Consider the following 19296-nt stretch of genomic DNA (forward strand, 5'->3'; position numbering starts at 1 on the left):
AAGTGGTTAACATTTCTCTATAAATTATGTACAAAGTGAATTAGTTAGATTTTTCTTTTTAAAATATTCTAATAATAAAATTTAGTTTCTTAGACAGGTAGTTAACTAAATCATTTAATGAAATAAATACTTCGGATTTTTAATTGTTTACAAATTAGTGAGTGATTTTATTTTTTATGTCTAAATACTCTTGATATTTTGAAATGATGAGGTGAAGTGCCCCTCTTACTTTGGGCAGAATTAGACTTCTTTCTTCCATGAATTCATTTCTGATAAGTTTATGTGACTTTTTCCTACAGTGTAAATATAGCCCCTAGCTATTTTTGCAGTTTAGTAAATGGAGTAATATGTATCTTAAAATTAATTGAAGGTAACTCAAGTGACACAATAGATTTTTTTTTCTTTTTTTGGCAATAAGTACTCTGTGGTGGACCCCTTGACCAGCAAGGAAGAACGACCACGAGTCGAGGATTCTTTTCACATCACACTTTATTGGAGCCTCTTGGTTGAAGGGAGAGCAGGAAGCGAGAGAGAGCGAAGGCCAAGCAGCATCTGCTTATATAGGGTGAAGGGACTCGGGTACTGTCCTGATTGGTGAATACCAGTCTGCTGATGCCCGGAGCCTCGGGATTGGCCAGGGACAAGGCTCAATTGCGCATGTGCAGGCAAAGGGCGCTCAGCCCCATGCAGCAATACCAAATAAGGCCTTGTTTACCTCCAAGCTGCAGGACCGCCGGCACCATCTTGTAATGGCGATTTTCTCCGGGCGGCTCCCTACAGTACTCCACAGGAAGGTTTAAGTAGTGTTATAGGAATATATTGAAATGTTTTCTCTTGCAACTTTGAGTTTGTTTAATCAACAATAAAAGATCATTTCTTGAACATTGGATGGTGTGTTAAACTATGTCATCCAACAGATCAGTTCAGCTTGCAAGTAAACATTTTCAATCAAAGGTGAAGGTGGAAGTTGGGTTTTTGCCTTTTTCTTTTTTTGATATAACTAAGATGTTGCTGATTGGAATCAGGGAAAATAGAATATTCTCTCTGTTCCTGGGAAGATCAATCTCTATACTGCTCGCTCTACCTACTAAATACCCTTGCCTTCCTTTACTGAGAGTTTCATCATTAAGAATGTTCTTTTTAAATGACAAGCAAGGTGACTTACAGAATCACTAATAGCACAGAAAATGATTATTAGTCACTATGACAAAGTCAGATATTTTAGGTGAGTCCATTTATTTAACTAAGATCATAAATATAGCTGAAAATTCATTCTTTAATAAGAAGAAAAGCTAGAAAAAGTCTTAGAGGTAATAATTCTATCCTTCCTTTTTGATGAGAAAAGAATACATTTAACTGGAGTGAGTCAAACACTTTGCCCCAGTGAGCAACAGGAGAAAATAGGCTATCACTTAGTTGCCTTAGAATAAATGCTTCCTGGTGTGGTGTGCTGGTGGATTTCTGATGTGTAATAAAAATGTGCTAGAGTAAGATAGGAGTTTTTAAAATAAGGGAACCAAGCTGGATGAGAAGGAAAAGTTTTACCTTTGATAAGGAATCCTCTTGCTCTTAAAAGATAATTTGAAAATACTTACTGGAAATAAATCACCTGTGCTATCTACTGAAGACAAGCTTGTACTAGGTACACAGGTGTGAACTTGAGGATTTGGAGGCTCTAGTGAGCAGGAAATCCTGGTCAGGCAGAGTGATAAAGCTTCAGCCCCACAGGGAAGTTCTCTCAACTGTCTCTTCCTGTTGGACTTTGCCAGTGTGCCTCTGTAGTTCAGTTTTACCTTTCTAAAATATAGCATGGTTTGATTTCCTTGCTCCAAAGCCCACTAAGACAGCACCAAGCTCCTGATGTGAGCTTCTCAGGGCACATAGGTGTGTTATTTAGTAGAAACTGTTTCCAGGTTGAGTTTTTCATTCTCTTAAAGTGCAGTAAGACTCTTTTCATGCCGGACACCTAACTGATAGGCTGTAATGGACTGGGTTGCACAGCTGTGCTGTCCAGGAACTTAAGGGTATCACACACACACTTTTGACTCATGCTACTTTTCACTTGAGGTGGCTTACCTGGATATGGCCTCATCAGAGACCATGAGCTTCTCTGTGACTTCCTTAGCTTGATTAGTAAGTACTGACTCCTTGTCTGGCCAATTGTGATTCTGAGGAACATAGTCCCAATCTGTTTTGCTATAACCAACTCATCTGTCACCTTCGACAGCCCTGCTCATAAAGTCTGCCCCTCTTCACTCATAACCTTCTAAGTTATCTATAGTGGACCCTTGTCTTTCAAGATTCTTTGAAAAAATGGTGTCTTTTCTTAAAGCCATCCCAATTCTTAGCTGGAAATATCTTAGGTAACATTGCCCCTCATGTCTATTTGTATTTTGAGAATGGCCTTCATATTACGCTATCTTTCAATAAGATTATTTATATATGTGTTTCTTTTTCTATGCTGACTATAAGCTCCTAGAGAGCAAAGACTGTGCTGTTCCCATAAATCAACATGGTGCCCTGCAGGAGGCAGAGATGTTTGGCAAAGACAGAACTGCTATTAACATTTTCTAGGCCTTCAGAAGAAATTCCAGGGTCACAAAATTATGTATTTTAAATGTCACAGTTAACAAATTGATACTAGGTAAACACATAAATATTCACAATAGTTGCCAAAGTAATTGTGATATTAATGAAACAATCATAGACTTTGTAAAATTAACTGTGTCTCTATGTAATCTGAGGTGATGACTGGACCAAAGGGCCTTTCATACTCTGTGAGGGACCATCTTTCCTGATGCATACTCTATTGTAACATGAGGGGGCCTGCTTGTTGGGGTAGGCCCACCTACATCACTTGATGCCTATTATTTTGTGGGATTTAAATGTAACTGTGTATTAAAAATATGCTTCATACAAATATTATGCTTTAACTTTTATTTTTCAATGTTATTGTATTAAAACATTTAAAATCCATGTGAACATTAAAAGTTTTTCTTTGCCTAGAATTAGTTGAAATATGAACTAGTTGAATAACTATTATTCATAAAGATTGAAAGTTAACATTAAAGTCTAGGTTTATGCCTGATTTTAAATGTTATTTTTCAGTAGCAGGGCAGGGAACTAGATATCAAGGAGAAAAACCAAGCTCATTTTTACAACTTTAACTACCTACAGATGACTGTGCAACAGAAGACACATAGCTAGGCTCTGCCCTCCACTGTACAAACCCCACACAGACATAAACATACACACATAATTAATTAAAGGCAAAATCTTAAAAATATTTGGTAACCATTTTCATAAGGGTAAAAGTTGATGTCAGTAGTCAGTCATCAATCATTCCTTGTTATTTATTGGTAACTAAAGATTAAATTTGCCTGGGGAATGTGTCTCTTAGCTGAGTAGCAGAAAGACATAGTTCATGGGTCTCTGTAATTCTCCATTAGTATAGTGTACCAAAATGAGGAATGCCTGAAAATTAGAACAAAACAATTATTATTGTTTTATTGTTTTAGATGTGTACATGTGTAGGTATTTTGCTGATATAATCTCATTCCCTCAGACAAATTACTAGGGCAATGTGCTTCTAGTGCTGCCTTCCTTGGACCTATCTGTATTAATGTGTCTCCCATTTCTGAGAAACTTAAAAGAAAAGCAATCATGGTTCTAGTTCAAGGGTAAGGACTTGTGTCTGAAGTCCCAAGTTGGTGTAACATATCACATGACAAGAAGAATAGAGCCTATGTGCCTGTATCCTTTTAGCATATTATCTCTCCTTATAAAATTACTAATATTAAATACTGATATTCTGTCTATTTGATGATCCTATCTAATTGCAGTCACCTCCCTAAAGTCCCACCTATAGCCATATTCAGATTATATGATACCTTCTTAATACCTTTGCAATAAAGACTGAATTTCAATGCAAGAATACCTAAGGGATCCACTCAAATCAAGTCCAAACCATCATAACAAACAAAAATATTAATATACAAATGTTACCAGTGTAGAATGAAGTGGAAGGTAATGAATGTTATGGAGGTAGGGGTGATATTATAAAGTCTGAGGACAATTTGTATACACAGAAATATGCCTGGATGATTGCTCACAAACGAACTAGTACTTTCCATTTGACTGGATGCCCTGTGTGATCAATAAACTTTTGTTTCTGTAAAAGTTCTGTTAATTATTTGTGAAACTGGAAATATAATCCGAATTATATCAAAAGTTACTGTGTTTTTTTAAAGTTCACTTATTTTAAAAGAGCATAAGTTTCAACATTCATTTGCAATTTAACAAATAAAACAATATTCAGTATGTATCAATATTTATACATAACTGTTATACATGGAACTTCATATGTAAGTCCAACACAATTTCATTACCCTTCTCTCTCATGATTTAAGCTTGACTTTTTTCTGCCAGCATGACTTGAGCTCTGGTATCAACTGCTGGAGAAGAGCTGCCCTATCAGATATGCTTCCATGGAGTGTGTGAAAGGGTATTTCCTTCCTTCCACACCTTTTGCTTTATAATGCAGTCTGTATGGGAACTAGTCACATAGTTCTTTTTGCTAGATGCCAAAAATATGTATAAACTGAAGATGCCAGTTGAATTTTCATTTCAAATTATTTTTCAGGTGGTACACAGTCAGAACTCTTTTTAGCAGGTTAAATTCTCTTGGTAAAAATTTTCTCGAGGATTGTAGCTCAGCAAATGCATAAATTTTACTCTAAGTCATAAATAAAATGCTCATGCATAGACCTAATGCAGCATGGTCTGTATTAGATGTGAGAATATAAATGGGTGTATTAAACCTTTCTTATTTTCCTCAATATTAATATTATAATTATGACAATTATCCTTTAAGAGAATGACAATACTAAAACCACAAAAATGCCGTAGCATATTAGAGAGTTAGCACAGTCAATTTCCTGCTTTTAGTTTACCCTGAGTTTGTTTCAAATTAGAAAATAAGATAGGAATAAAGTTGCATGTTCATTGCTTCAGTGACTTAAAATATCAATTGTTTCCCAGGAAAAAGTTCTTATTTTCTAAGTATGTTCCTTAAACCATGTTTAACCGATAGAGGTAAAAATTCTTACTGTATAAAGCAAACTATTTTGAAAGTACGTTTTTGTGAGTGGAATATGATATGTCTTTGTTAGTTTGCAGCAATTCTGTGTAAACATTTAAAGGTGAATGGGATGGCAGACAGAAGAATGAGGAGTAGGAGTGGAGAAATGGAAAGAAAATTATAAAACAAGAACACAAATATTTAAGCAAATATTTTCCTGGAAATGAAACATACTTGAAACTTCAAACTCTTTTAAATCAGTGTTTCTAGACTATGAATCTGGAACACACAGTGCAGTGTGAGTGGGCATGGGCCACTGCTTTGCAGCCAAACTCATTCTTAGTAGTGAAACACAGTCCTGGTTTACCTGGTTTATGAATTCCATGATTTAATAACGACTTCAAATTTTGAATAACTACAGACTATTCTTTTATGGGAATGTTTTTACTGTTTACTTCCCGTTGGAAAGAGAGATTTTTCAAGGTCATAGAATAACCCAATTTGACATCAGTTGTCTGACTTACACAGTTCATGCCTAAGCCTGGATCCTATGGTCACTTTTGCAATACAAATAATTGATTGAGAAAATAAATAAGCAGAAGATTAATTTTGAAAAAGCCCAAAATGAAATAAATGGACCTCATTGGAGTTGAAATATTATTATTATTATTAAATGTTATTAAAAATCCAAATTTTCGGTACTTGCTTGTTGCATAGAAAGATAGATCAAAGTCACTAAATATTTTTATTTTTTATTTTTTAATTAATTAATTTTTATTAAAAATTTCCACCTCCTCCCCTCTTCCCACTTCACTCCCCTTCCCTCCACCAACTCTCCCTCCCCTTCCTTTTCCAGGCCAAAGAGCAGTCAGGGTTCCCTACCCTATGGGAAGTCCAAGGTCATCCCACTCCCCCCAGGTACAGGAAGGTGAGCATTCAAACAGACAAGACTCCCACAAAGCCCATCCATGTAGTAGAATCAAAGTCCGGCGCCATTGTCCTTGGCTTCTCAGTCAGCCTCCACCATCAGCCACATTCAGAGAGTTTGATCACATGCTCCCTCAGTCCCATTCCAACTGGCCTTGGTGATCTCCCATTAGATCTGTCCCTCCGTCTTAGTGGGTGGATGCACCCCTCGTGGTCCTGACTTCCTTGCTCATGTTCTCTCTCCTTCTGCTCCTCATTAGGACCTTGGGAGCTCAGTCCAGTGCTCCAATGTGGGTCTCTGTCTCTATCTCCATCCATCACCAGATGAAGGTTCTATGGTAATATGCAAGATATTCATCAGTGTGGCTATAGGACAAGGCCAGATCAGGCACTCTCTCCTCTGCTGCTCAAGGAACAAGCTGGGGACATCTCCTTGGACACCTGGGAACCCCTCTAGTGTCAAGTCTCTTGCCAACCCTAAAATGCCTCCCTTAATTAAGATATATTCTTTCCTGCTCCCACATCCACCGCTCCTTCATCCCAACCATCCCATTCCCTCAAGCTCTTAAGGGGATATTTTTATTTTTTTAAATAAAAGTTTTTTATTTAAAAAAATTGTGGCAGTACTAAACCCACATTCAGCTTTACCTGTTACTAACATTTTTCAATAGTGTGCTACATTTGCTGTGATTAATGAAGCAGTATCAATATATTCAGTGTTAACTGAAGTCTGTATTTAATTATACTTTCCCAGTTTTATCTAATGATCTTTTCTACTCCAAAATCTTATTCAGGATTCTACATTGTATTTAGTACTTAATGTCTCCTTATATACTCTTAGATGTGATAGTTCTCAGATTTTTCTTGACAATTTTGAAGTGTACTGGTCAGGTATTTTGTAGAATATGTACTTATTTGGATTTGTCTTTCTCATGATTAGCCTGGGACTGAATGGATTTTGGGGGTATAAAGTCCCGTTTTCATTGTGTCTCATCAAGATTGTCAGAATGTTGTTACTGATGTTGCCCTGAATGACCTGGATGAAGTGGCATTATTGGATTCCTCTACTATAAAGTCATTCCCTTCCCCTTTGTCACCAATACTGTATTCTTTGGAAGGAAGTCTTTGTAAGTAGCCCATGCTTAAGGAATGAAAAAGTTCCACCTCCTTCATAAGAAAGTATCAATTAGTTGTTTGGAATTATCTATCAGAAGTTAGTTTTTCTCCTATGTTAATTTGATCATTGATTTATGTCAATATTGACCTATGGATATTATTGTATACTTTTGATTATAATTAATTGCTACTTGATATATTGTCAAAATTATTCTGACTTTGGTGATTGGAAGGTTGTACTTGCTTCCTTAGCTCTGTTTGAGCTACTCCTGACACTGTGAATCTCTACTGTATTTTCTCTTCTTACTCCCTGACAAGATAATATAATACATTCTAGGGTCAGTTTGCATTTTTCCTATCTCATTCCTGAAAGAAATGATGGGACTTTTTATTGGAGATTATTAGAGAATGGTATTTGAAACTGTGGTCTAGACATTATGGTGATGAGGTGTCATTGATTTTAGGCACTTTAGCTGAATGAAAAAGGAAGTGTGTGTGTGTGTGTGTGTGTGTGTGTGTGTGTGTGTCTGTGTGTGTGTGTGTGTGTGTGTGTGTGAGAGAGAGAGAGAGAGAGAGAGAGAGAGAGATCTCCATTGTTAATTAAGTTGGATAGTTAAATATAAGCTCATGACATATCTTAATTATAATCTATTACCACATAGGTTATTTTAATCTCTACTTATCTGTAACTTCCCATTCCAACGTTGAGAAACATGGCTTACAATACCCAATATCTACTGACTTCTGTCTTTTTTTTCAGAATGTGTATCTAGTGACTTCATGATTATCACATGTATTATTGGCAGATGCAACTCCGTTGAAGAGAATAGTACCTATGTTGGGTTCTGTACCTCTAACTTTACAAGATTTACTCATTTTCAGTCATTTTCTCTTCAAATCTTTCTCTCAAGTGAAGTTATTTCCTGCTTTTTACAATATGCTTTGTTGTATTCTGCTTTGCATTCTGGGATCTCTCCTCTTCTAAATGATTCTTTTTAGAATATTATTCATTTAGAATAATATGTATAATTCAAAGGACTGAAACAAATGCATAATGTGATATAGGCATTATTACAGCTATACAGAATAGCTCCACTGCTCCAAAAATATCTACTTTTGCTTCAGCTATTCTGTATATTTCCTCTCAACTCCAAGCTCCTGAACCATTGTTTTTTTATCTTAGCATCTCTACATAGCCATGAATTTCCTAGAAGGCTTATAATAGAAATAATATTTACATAGACATTTTGCACTACTGGCTTTAATACTGTTATTATTAACCTGTGTTGAAGTTTAATCCATATATTTTTCTGGCTTTATAGTTCATTCCATTTTTCTTATGTTATATAGACATGGCAGTTTCTATGCATACTTTCTGATTGAACAATACCTTGTTTACTTCTAGTTTTCAGCAATTGTGAATGAAGCTGCTAAATACATTGGAATCAGATTTTTGTAGACATTAAGTTTTCAGATCAGTTGGGTAAATGCTTAGGAGCATGACTTTTGGATTATATAGTAAGACTCTATTTAGCATTAGCCATGCCATTGTATATTCTAATCTTTCTAACATTTGTTATCATATTTTAAAATTCTCAACCTAATAATATGCCACTGATGCTTTGATTTGCAAGTCCATGACAGTAAATAATGCTGTGTATCTTTTCATCTGCTAGTCTATTTTATGTGCATCTTCACTGATGTGGTGCCCAGGTGTTTGGTTTGCTTTCTAATTGGACTGTTTTCTTGTTGTTGAGTTTTATTTTTCATTATTTTTTAAGAAACTCAATAAAAAGTTGTTGAGAAAGTATATTTTTAAAAAATTCTAAGGAAGTCTACAATATCCATTTTTATTTTTTTATGTAAAAATAAACATAGGAGACTCGGGTCAATAGCTATTAATCATTAATTGAGGATGTAAATGTTGGAATACCATCAAGGGAGACAACAGCACACACCTTTAATCACAGCACTCGGAAGGCAGAGGCAGGTGCGTCTCTGTGAGATCGAGTTAGAATATACAATGGCATGGCTAATGCTAAGTAGAGTCTTACTATGTAATCCAACAGTCATGATCCTAAGTATTTACCCAGCTATCTGAAAACTTTATGTCTACAAAAAATTCTGAATTCCAATGTATTTAGCAGCTCCATTCACATTTGTTGAAAGCTAGAAGTAAACAAGGTGTTCAATCAGAACCTGGTCTACAGAGCTAGTTCTAGGACAGCTAGGGCTGTTACACGGAGAAACCCTCTATCGGAAAAAAAAAGTTGGAATACAAATATACACAATTGACTACCTACCTATGTCAGTTATTATGCTAAAATTTTAATTTTTAGGTCAATACATTTAATTCTCACTACAATCTTTGGTAATAGAAGCTCTTAATTCTCTGATTTTATAATTGAGGAAACATCATCTCATATTCCATGAAAGAATTGCCAACATTAACATGCCAAAATTATATACATTAAATATATTAAGCATATATAGATATATAACTTTAGATATATGAATTTTGGCTTTCATGAATAACTGGAGCCTCTATGGGCCAGAAGATATCATTGGATGCCTAAAACTGCAGTTCCACAGGGGTGTGAGCTACCATGTGTGCATTGGATATCAAATCCAGGGTCCTCTAGAAGATCACCAAGTGCTCTTAACTGCTAAGCCATCTCTACAGACTCTTACATATATTTTTAGACAAGATTTCACTATGTTGTCCAGCTAAGACCAATAAGATACCACATAAATATATTTTAGAAGTGAGATGATCTAATGTTTGCTACTTACATAACTGAAGAAGAGTGTTTTAAAGTTATTGAGTAACTGTAAAAACAGATTCTATAAAAATACTGTTATCATAATTGTTATGGTTATTATAAGCCCTGAATGTGTTTGGGTTTGTATGAGAACACTTAGGTGAATGAGAAAGTTCAAAATTTTTGCAGTTGCTATTAATTTTTCATCCTTTTTTTCATTGTCACTCTCTTTAAAGCAAGTTTGACAAGAATATAATAATCAAATAGGCTCATTTCCCCCATTCCATATTTGGTTAGACCAGTAAATTCCAAAAGAAATTTATTTTATTATTTGATAAATAATCAACAAGAAGAATTATAAATGACATCAAGAATCATGGCCAGATCAGGTCTTGAAAACCTAGCAGCTCAATTGCAGCTGCAGCTATCTCTGTGGCTGGCGATGAGCCTGCAGCATGGGACTGGATGTTCCACCATGGCTTTGGCACTCCTCCAGGGAGCTGTCAGTATCTGGGTTCCCACAGTGCTGAGCAGGAGGCAGGTACAGAAAGGTTCAAGGTTTCTGTTCCCCGTTAGAGCTGAGGGTATGCAGTTCATCTGCCATGAGGAGTGGTGGGGTGGAATTCCTGCTCTGCTTTGAGGGAAGGAAGGGCTGTGCATCGACTTATGTTCCAGAACCTGCTATATCCCCTTACATTCCTCAACCTGCCTCTGAGATGAGAAAAGTGTGTCCAGCATCTTTTTAGAGAAACAGGGGACTATGATATTTCCATTTCTTGAAGCCTCTGGATTATTTTTTTTAGATAATAAGCCAAATACAACTTTAAAAATTGTTTCTGCTTTATATTTAAAGTTAATATTATTAGTAAGTAAAAATGAATTGCAATAGAGATTGCACACATACTTTGTTTTTAAAGAATATCTCAGAATGAATTAGTGCTAGTGATGAAAGAATGTAGTTATATAAAAAGTTATCTGAGGGAGATATTTTCCTACTCCCAACAGGGCATTTTTGTGACTGTATCTAACGGCTCCAGAGAAAATCTTATTTTCAACACTAAGCCACAAGTGGGGGTAATATTTTAAACACTAAGCCACAAGTGGGGGTAAGTATTCATTCCTGGGATGTGGAGGTGGAGAGAAGCTATGGAAGACTTGGGGGACCATAGATTTTACAGGTTCAGGAAGAACGCATGGTTACTGAGGATGACATTGATGCTGACCATTATTTGGCTCAGGAAGCTAATCTTTTTACCTTGTCCAGAATTCAGTGGAACTGAGTTCTAAGATGTTAGATGTTGCAGCAGGCTGCCTTCTTTACTGTATCCCCAGCCTGACAAAGAGCTGACAGGCTTTCTCAAAACCCTGGGGGAATTAGAAAGATTCCTTGATCAGGGGATTCGCTTCTTTTCTTAGTTTTGGAAAAAAAAATAGACATAGTCAGAAGTGTGTGCCCATTTATGCATTTTCTTGTGTTTATGCACTAATATGCAGTGTATATAACACCGTTCATTCACTTCTTGGAGTACAAATAAGGTCATAGGACTTACTAAATTGTGAATATTGAAATTAATGAGAGATACAGAAATACTTTTTTTTAAATTAAAAATTCCCACCTCCTTCCATTTCCCTTCTTTACCCCTCCCCCTCCCCATTCCTCTCCAGTCCAAAGAGCTGTTAGGATTCCCTGCCCAGTGGGAAGTCCAAGGTCCTCCCCCCTCCATCCAGGTCTAGGAAGGTGAGCATACAAACTGACTAGGCTCCCACAAAGCCAGTTCATGCAGTAGAATCAAACCCAGTGCCATTGTCCTTGGCTTCTCAGTCAGCCCTCATTGTCAGCCATGTTCAGAGAGTCTGGTTTGATCACATGCTCCATCAGTCCCAGTCCAGCTGGCCTTGGTGAGCTCCCATTAGATCAGCCCCACCGTCTCAGTGGGTGGATGCACCCCTCGCAGTCCTGACTTTCTTGCTCATGTTCTCCCTCCTTCTGCTCCTCATTTGGACATTGGGAGCTCAGTCCAGTGCTCCATTGTGGGTCTCTGTCTCTATCTCCATCCATTGCCAAATGAAGGTTCTATGGTGATATGTAAGATATTCATCGTTGTGACTATAGAATAGGGCCAGTTCAGGCACCCTTTCCTCAGTTGCCCAAGGAACAAGCTGGGAACATCTCCTTGGACATCTGGGAACCCCTCTAGTGTCAAGTCTCTTGCCAACCCTAAAATGGCTCCCTTAATTAAGATACATACTTCCCTGCTCCCATATCCACCCTTCCTCCATCCCAAAAGTCCCATTCCCCCAAGCTCTCCCCATCCTCCCCTTCTCACTTCTCTCTCACCCTCTCCCCTTACCCCCACCCCACCCAATCTCCCAATTTTTGCCTGGCAATCTTGTCTACTTCCAATATCCAGGAGGATAACTATATGTTTTTCTTTGGGTTCACCTTCTTATTTAGCTTCTCTAGGATCACGAATTATAGGCTCATTGTCCTTTAATTATGGCTAGAATCCACTTATGAGTGAGTACATACCATATTCATCTTTTTGGGTCTGGGTTACCTCACTCAGGATAGTATTTTCTTTTTCCATCCATTTGCATGCAAAATTCAAGATGTCATTGTTTTTTTTTTTTTTTTTTTTTTTTTTTTTTTTTTTTTTTTTACCGCTGAGTAGTACTCTAATGCGTATATATTCTACACTTTCTTTATCCATTCTTCCATTGAGGGGCATCTAGGTTGTTTCCAGGTTCTGGCTATTACAAATAATGCTGCTATGAACATAGTTGAACAAATGCTTTTGTAGTATGATAGGGCATCTCTTGGGTATATTCCCGAGCATGGTATTGCTGGATCCTGGGGTAGGTTGATCCCAAATTTCCTGCAAAACCTCCACACTGATTTCCAAATGGTTGCACAAGTTGCAGTGGATGAGTTTTCCCCTTACTCCACATCCTCTCCAGCAAAGCCTATCATTGGTGTTTTTGATTTTAGCCATTCTGACAGGTGTAAGATGGTATCTCAAAGTTGTTTTGATTTGTATTTCCCTGATTGCTAAGGAGGTTGAGCATAACCTTAATTGTCTTTTGACCACTTGAACTTCTTCTTTTGAGAATTCTCTGTTCAGTTCATTGTCCCATTTTTTTTAAACTAGGTTAGTTAGCATTTTAAAGTCTAGTTTATTGAGTTCTTTATATATTTTGGAGATCAGACCTTTGTCTGTTGCGGGGTTGGTGAAGATCTTTTCCCAATCAGTAGGTTGCCTTTTTGTCTTACTGACAGTGTCCTTTGCTTTACAGAAGTTTCTCAGTTTTAGGAGGTCCCATTTATTCATTGTTGCTCTTATTGTCAGTGCTACTGGGGCTCTGCATAGGAAGTGGTCTCCTGTGCCCATGTCTTGTAGACTGTTTCCCACTTTCTCTTCTGTCAGGTTCAGTGTAGTCAGATTAATATTGAGGTCTTTAATCCATTTGGACTTGAGTTTTGTGCATGGTGACAGATATGGATCTATTTTCATTCTTCTACAGGCTGACATCCAGTTATGCCAGCACCATTTGTTAAAAGATGCTTTCTTTCTTCCATTGTATACTTTTAGCTCCTTTGTCGAAAATCAGGTGTTCATAGGTTTGTGGATTAATATCTGGGTCTTCTATTCGATTCCATTGGTCAACATTTCTGTTTTTGTGCCAATACCAAGCTGTTTTCATTACTATAGCTCTGTAATAGAGTTTGAAGTCAGGGACAGTAATGCCTCCTAAAGTACTTTTATTGTGTAGAATTGTTTTGGCTCTCCTGTGTTTTTTGTTTTTCCATATAAAGTTGATTATTGTTCTCTCAAGGTCTGTGAAGAATTTTGATGGGATTTTGATGGAGATTGCATTGAATCTATAGCTTGCTTTTGGTAGAATTTCCATTTTTACTATGTTGATCCTCCCAATCCAAGAGCATGGGAGATCCTTCCATTTTCTGGTATCCTCTTTAATTTCTTTCTTCAAAGACTTAAAGTTCTTGTCAAATAGTTCTTTCATGTCCTTGGTTAGAGTTGCCCCAAGATACTTTATTCTATTTGTGGCTATCGTGAAAGGTGATGTTTCTCTGATTTCCCTCTCTGCTTCTTTATCCTTTGTGTATAGGAGGGCAACCGATTTTTTGGAGTTGATCTTGTATCTTGGTCTGTAATTCTCTTTCTTGGTTGGGTCTTTGTGTGGTTTTGGAATCAGGGTGACTGTAGCTTCCTAAAAAGATTTTGGCAATGACTCTGCTGATTCTATTATGTGAAACACATTAAGGAGTATAGGTATCAGTTCTTCGTGGAAGTTCTGATAAAATTCTGCATTAAAGCTATCAGGTCCTAGACTTATAGGTCTATTTAAATTGTTCACCTGGTCGTGATTTAATTTTGGTTAATGATACTTATCTAAAAACAAGTCCATTTCTTTTACATTTTCCAACTTTGTGGCATATATGCTTTTGTAGTAAGACCTAATGATTCTCTGAATTTCCTCAGTGTCTGTTGTTATGTCCTCCTTTTCATTTCTGATCTTGTTAATTTGTATGTTCTCTTTCTGTCTTTTGATTAGTTTGGATAAAGGTTTGTCAATCTTGTTGACTTTCTCAAAGAACCAGTTCTTTGTTAGATTGATTCTTTGGATTGTTTTCTGTGTTTCTATTTTGTTGATTTCAGCCCTCAGTTTGATTATTTCTAGTCTTCTACTCCTCCTGGGTGAGTCTACTTCTTTTCTTTCTAGAGATTTCAGCTGTGCTGTTAAGTCTTTAATGTGAGCTTTCTCCGTTTTTTTTTAATGTGGGCACTTAGGGCTATGAACTTTCCTCTTAGCACTGCTTTCATAGTGTCCCATAGGTTTGGGTATGTTGTGTCTTTATTTCTGTTGAATTCAAGAAAGACTGTAATTTCTTTCTTTATTTCTTCCCCGACCCATGGGGTGGTTCTGTAGTTGACTGTTCAGTTTCCATGAATTTGTAGGCTTTCTAGGGGTAGAATTATTGTTAAATTCTAACTTCATTCCATGTTGATCTGATAAGGCCTCCATTTCAGTTTTCAAGTCTTGCACTGATTCCATTATCTATTTGATTGTTTTTTTCTTGGTTTCCTGGGGTATCTTTTACGGATTTATTTATTTCTTCAAACTTTTTGTTATTCTTCTCGTCCATTTCTTTAAGGGAGTTTTTCACAACCTGTTTAAGGGACTCTATCGCTTTCATAATGTCAGTTGTTTCTTCTTCTGGATTAGGGTGTTCAAGTCTTCCTGTTGTATGTTTGCTGGGTTCTGGTGATATCATGTTTTTTTTTTTCAGATTTTTGGAGGAATTCTTGCATTGGCACCTGCCCATCTTTTCCTTCAAATGCTCTCAGATGGATCTTCTGGTACAGGATCAGGGCTCCTGGCTGGCCAGGGACCTTGCAGACAAAAGGCCTAGCTTGCTGCCTGCAGGCTTAGTGAAACAAAGGAACTCCCGCAGGGTTGCACTCACCACCCCTCCCAGCCTCAAAACAGGCTGAGCTTGGGGGTCTTATGGCCTGGAAGAATGAGAATCCCAAATGCCTGCCATCCTGCTGGCAGGGTTGCTGCTTGAGAGCTGTACAAGCAACAGGGAAATCCCAGTTGTTGTCAGTTCCCACAAGGCAAAGAGGCCCTAGTCACTGAGCAGGAGTGGCTTGTCCTTTTGACCATTTGGATTAATCACCGTGGCTGCATCAATCACAGTGAACCTGAAGATCAATAAATAGCCATCATAGAGTCCTGAAACAACAAGGACCTTTAGACTGTTTGTGAACATAACTAAACCATGAAAAGATCTTTAAGCCTGTGATTTTTAAATTTTAGCCTTCTAGGCCAAAAATTATTTAATGGGTAACTGTCTTTACTTTCTGTCTTTCATATCCTGCTTTAAGCCATAAATTAACACAAAAAATGAGCATAAAGTGAGTTTCTATAAAAAGCCATACATTCGTACAGAAATGAACAGAAAGTGAATTTTTAAAAAATTAGTTAGAGTTGCTGAACATGATGACAGTACATTTTAACTTTGTAAACCTCTAAGTACAAGTTCTTCGATAAATGAGTTTTAGGGGTTTTTTTCCAGTTAGTCATACATTATCTTCTAGATATTAGACAGAGAGTCATATATTGTATTGGCCTTTGATACATCAAGACTTTAAGGATTAGAATAAGTACCCATGTGCACTAATATTTCTATACACAAACTTGATATCCACATAGAACTCTTCTTCCACTTACCATTTCACTTTAACTCATTCCTTATGAGCAATGCAGCGACACTCTAGTTCCTAACCTGATGAAATGTCATCTTGAGAGGGAAAGATGACCAATTGGGCTCTGCACCTAGGTAACCCCTTATAGTCCTAAACAGCATTGCAAGACTGTGGTATGTATTTGTGACAAGTCGTGGAGGAACTGTGACTGCCCTATCTGCTGCCTTTGATAAGTTTTTAAACACAGCATCCTGTACATGTGAAGCTGGTGAGGTCTGCCTTCTCTCTTTTGGGAGCTTTTCTTTCTATGAAAGGACACTTTCGTCCTTCTACTTGTCTAGGTTTTAGTGTATCTATGATTGTTATCTACTTATGTGAAAGCTCCCTCAGGAAAGATTTGTTGAACATGATGGATCAAAATGACGCGTAGTTTGAGTGCATTCTTTTTTTTTTTTTTCCGCGTTTTAGAACCTCTCCTGGAACTAGCTCTTGTAGACCAGGCTGGTCTCGAATGCACAGAGATCCGACTCCCTCTGCCTCCTGAGTGCTAGGGTTAAAGGCGTGCGCCACCCCAGCCTGGCTTTGAATGCATTCTTATAATCACTAATGGAGAAAAGTTCAGCGATTCTCTAGAAGATGGAGAAACCTATGAAAGGCAACTTATATTTCTCAGGTCATTTGTAGAAAGCACTTGATACACTGCTGAGCATGTAGTAGGTGCCAAATATGGATTACCATTCTCTCTCTCTCTCTCTCTCTCTCCCCCCCCCCGCTCTCCCCCCTCTCTCCCCTCTCTTTCTCTTTTATTATTACTTCAAAAAATACCAATCCAAATTCCCACTCCCTCCCATCCTTTCACTCCCCTCCCTCTCTCTCCACAGACCTCCCCCTCCACCCCTCCAACCCTAAGGGAGTGCCATGTACCCCTCCCTGTGGAAAGTCCAAGGCCCTCCCTATTACATCTAGGTTGAGCAAGGTTTACATCCAAAAAGAATAGAATCCTATGAAGTTGGTATATGCAGTAGAGACACATCCCAGTGTCACTATCAGTGGTCCCTCAGTCTGCCCCAGCTGTCAACACCCTTCAGAGGGGCTTGGTTCTTCCCATGCTCATTCACTCCCAGTCCAGTTGGAATTGGTGAGCTTCCATTAGCTCAAGCAAATTGTTGGACAGATATGAGAGCAAGGAAAGAGATATCTTGATTGAGGGAGCCATTATAGAGTTAGCAAGAAACCTGGCTCTAGAAAAATGCCCAAGAACCCACAGGGATGACCCCTCCTAAGAGCCTAAACAATAGAGGAGAGGGTGTCTGAACTGACCTTACCTTGTAGTCAGATGGACGATTATCTTAAATATCACCATACAACTTTCGTTCAATAACAGATGGGAACAGAGGCAATGACCCACATCGGAGCACTGGACTGAGCTCCCAAGATCCAGTTGAAGAGTGGAAGGAGAGAGAATGTGAGCAAGGAATTCAGGACCTTAAGGGGGTCATCCACTGAGACAGTTTACGTGGATTACTTTTTCCTTCCTTCCTTCCTTCCTTCCTTCCTTCCTTCCTTCCTTCCTTCCTTCCTTCCTCCCTCCCTCCCTCCCTCTCTCCCTCCCTCCCTCCCTCCCTCCCTCCCTCCCTCCCTCCCTTCTATCCACTTCCTCACTCTGTCCCTTTCTCTTTTCCTCTTGTGGTGCTCTCTTCTTAGTGTACCTTTAGAAGTATATACAAGAATGCCCATTACTCATCGGTACTGAAGATCAGCTCTTCTAAAATGTCAGTCAGTCCTGCAGACCAGTGTGTAATTTTTAAGTCCCCTGGCTCAGGAAAGGCTGCTTACCTTCAAATCCCATTTTCCTATTTCACTGTTACTGACTGATCACTCTGTGAATAGGATCCAGAACTATGGTCCATTCTAAGTGATGCTCTGCCACTGAGTTGCAGCCACTTCTGTTATTACCAGCCATGCAACTTAATTTGGAAATTAATACATCTTGGTTCCTCAGATCCTTCTTATGCAGTAAATGATATTACTTACCTGTTTATGAACGTGTTCTCAGTTAAATGAGATGAATTATGCTGTATGTTTGTAATTGTACTCAGGATATATAGTAATAGTCTAATGATTGTAAGCTATTGCAATAATGTTGTAGGATGATATGAGCTCGTATTTGATTATCTTGAAGTGAAAAGCTACTACATTTTACTGTCTCCTCTTATGTTCATCCTGATCTGCTTATTCTCCTTGAGATTCTTATTCCCCTTGAGAGTTTCATTTACAACTTTATATCTGAACATTTTTTGATATATTTTCACATTTGTGTCAGGTATGTAACTAGACACAAATTCTGTATATCATATCTCAGTTACTTTACTTGGACATGCTTACCTTTTAAAATCTTCTGCCCAAACAAGTTTGAGATGTGATGTTTCATGATAAAAATCTAAGGTGTTCTGTGCTCATGTAATATATACTCTTAGAATGGATTATAATGTTTACATAAGATTTATCAAAGATATATAACTCCAGGGACTTCTTGGTCTTTGGTTTCTGCTTTCTTGTCTTATTGTTGAGTAGGTGTAGAAGTTTTGACTTCATGAAGCTAATCTGAGGAGACAGAAGGCTGGGGTGACATAATGTGAGTGCTGGATGGGAAATTTGATTAGAAGTAATGCTTCACACCATGGGACTGACTTTGAATCCAGTATTATGGACATTTATTCACTTGGACGCTTGCTTCATCAACTGGCCTAATCGTATATATGCCCATGGCTGTTGAATGAATGATCCATGGAAAATGAAAGAACTCATCCTTTTCATTGTCCTTTGAAGAGGAAGAAGCTTGAGATCTCCTGAAGTCATATAGCTTGGTCAGCTTTGCTGATCTTTGGAATCTAATCCTTCATCTAGAGTCACATGATGGTGAGAGCAAAGAGGAACTGATAACAAAGTAGTTTCAGAATCTGAGCATCACATTTGATGTGCCAAACCAGTACTTATAGACAACAGAATAAGGGTGGGACAAGGATGCTGGGAGAAGTTGATAGTGAGTACTGAGTTTCAACTTTTGTCATAATGGAGTGATAAAAACACAAATACAGTACTTGAAAATACCGAGTTAGAAAATACTGAAGGTTTCCCCTAGTGTCTGTCTGTAAGAACTTTGATTTATAATTTCTGCTAC

This window comes from Myodes glareolus, chromosome 25 (assembly GCF_982192425.1).
Source record: "Myodes glareolus chromosome 25, mMyoGla1.1, whole genome shotgun sequence".
In the NCBI taxonomy this organism is placed as follows: domain Eukaryota; kingdom Metazoa; phylum Chordata; class Mammalia; order Rodentia; family Cricetidae; genus Myodes; species Myodes glareolus.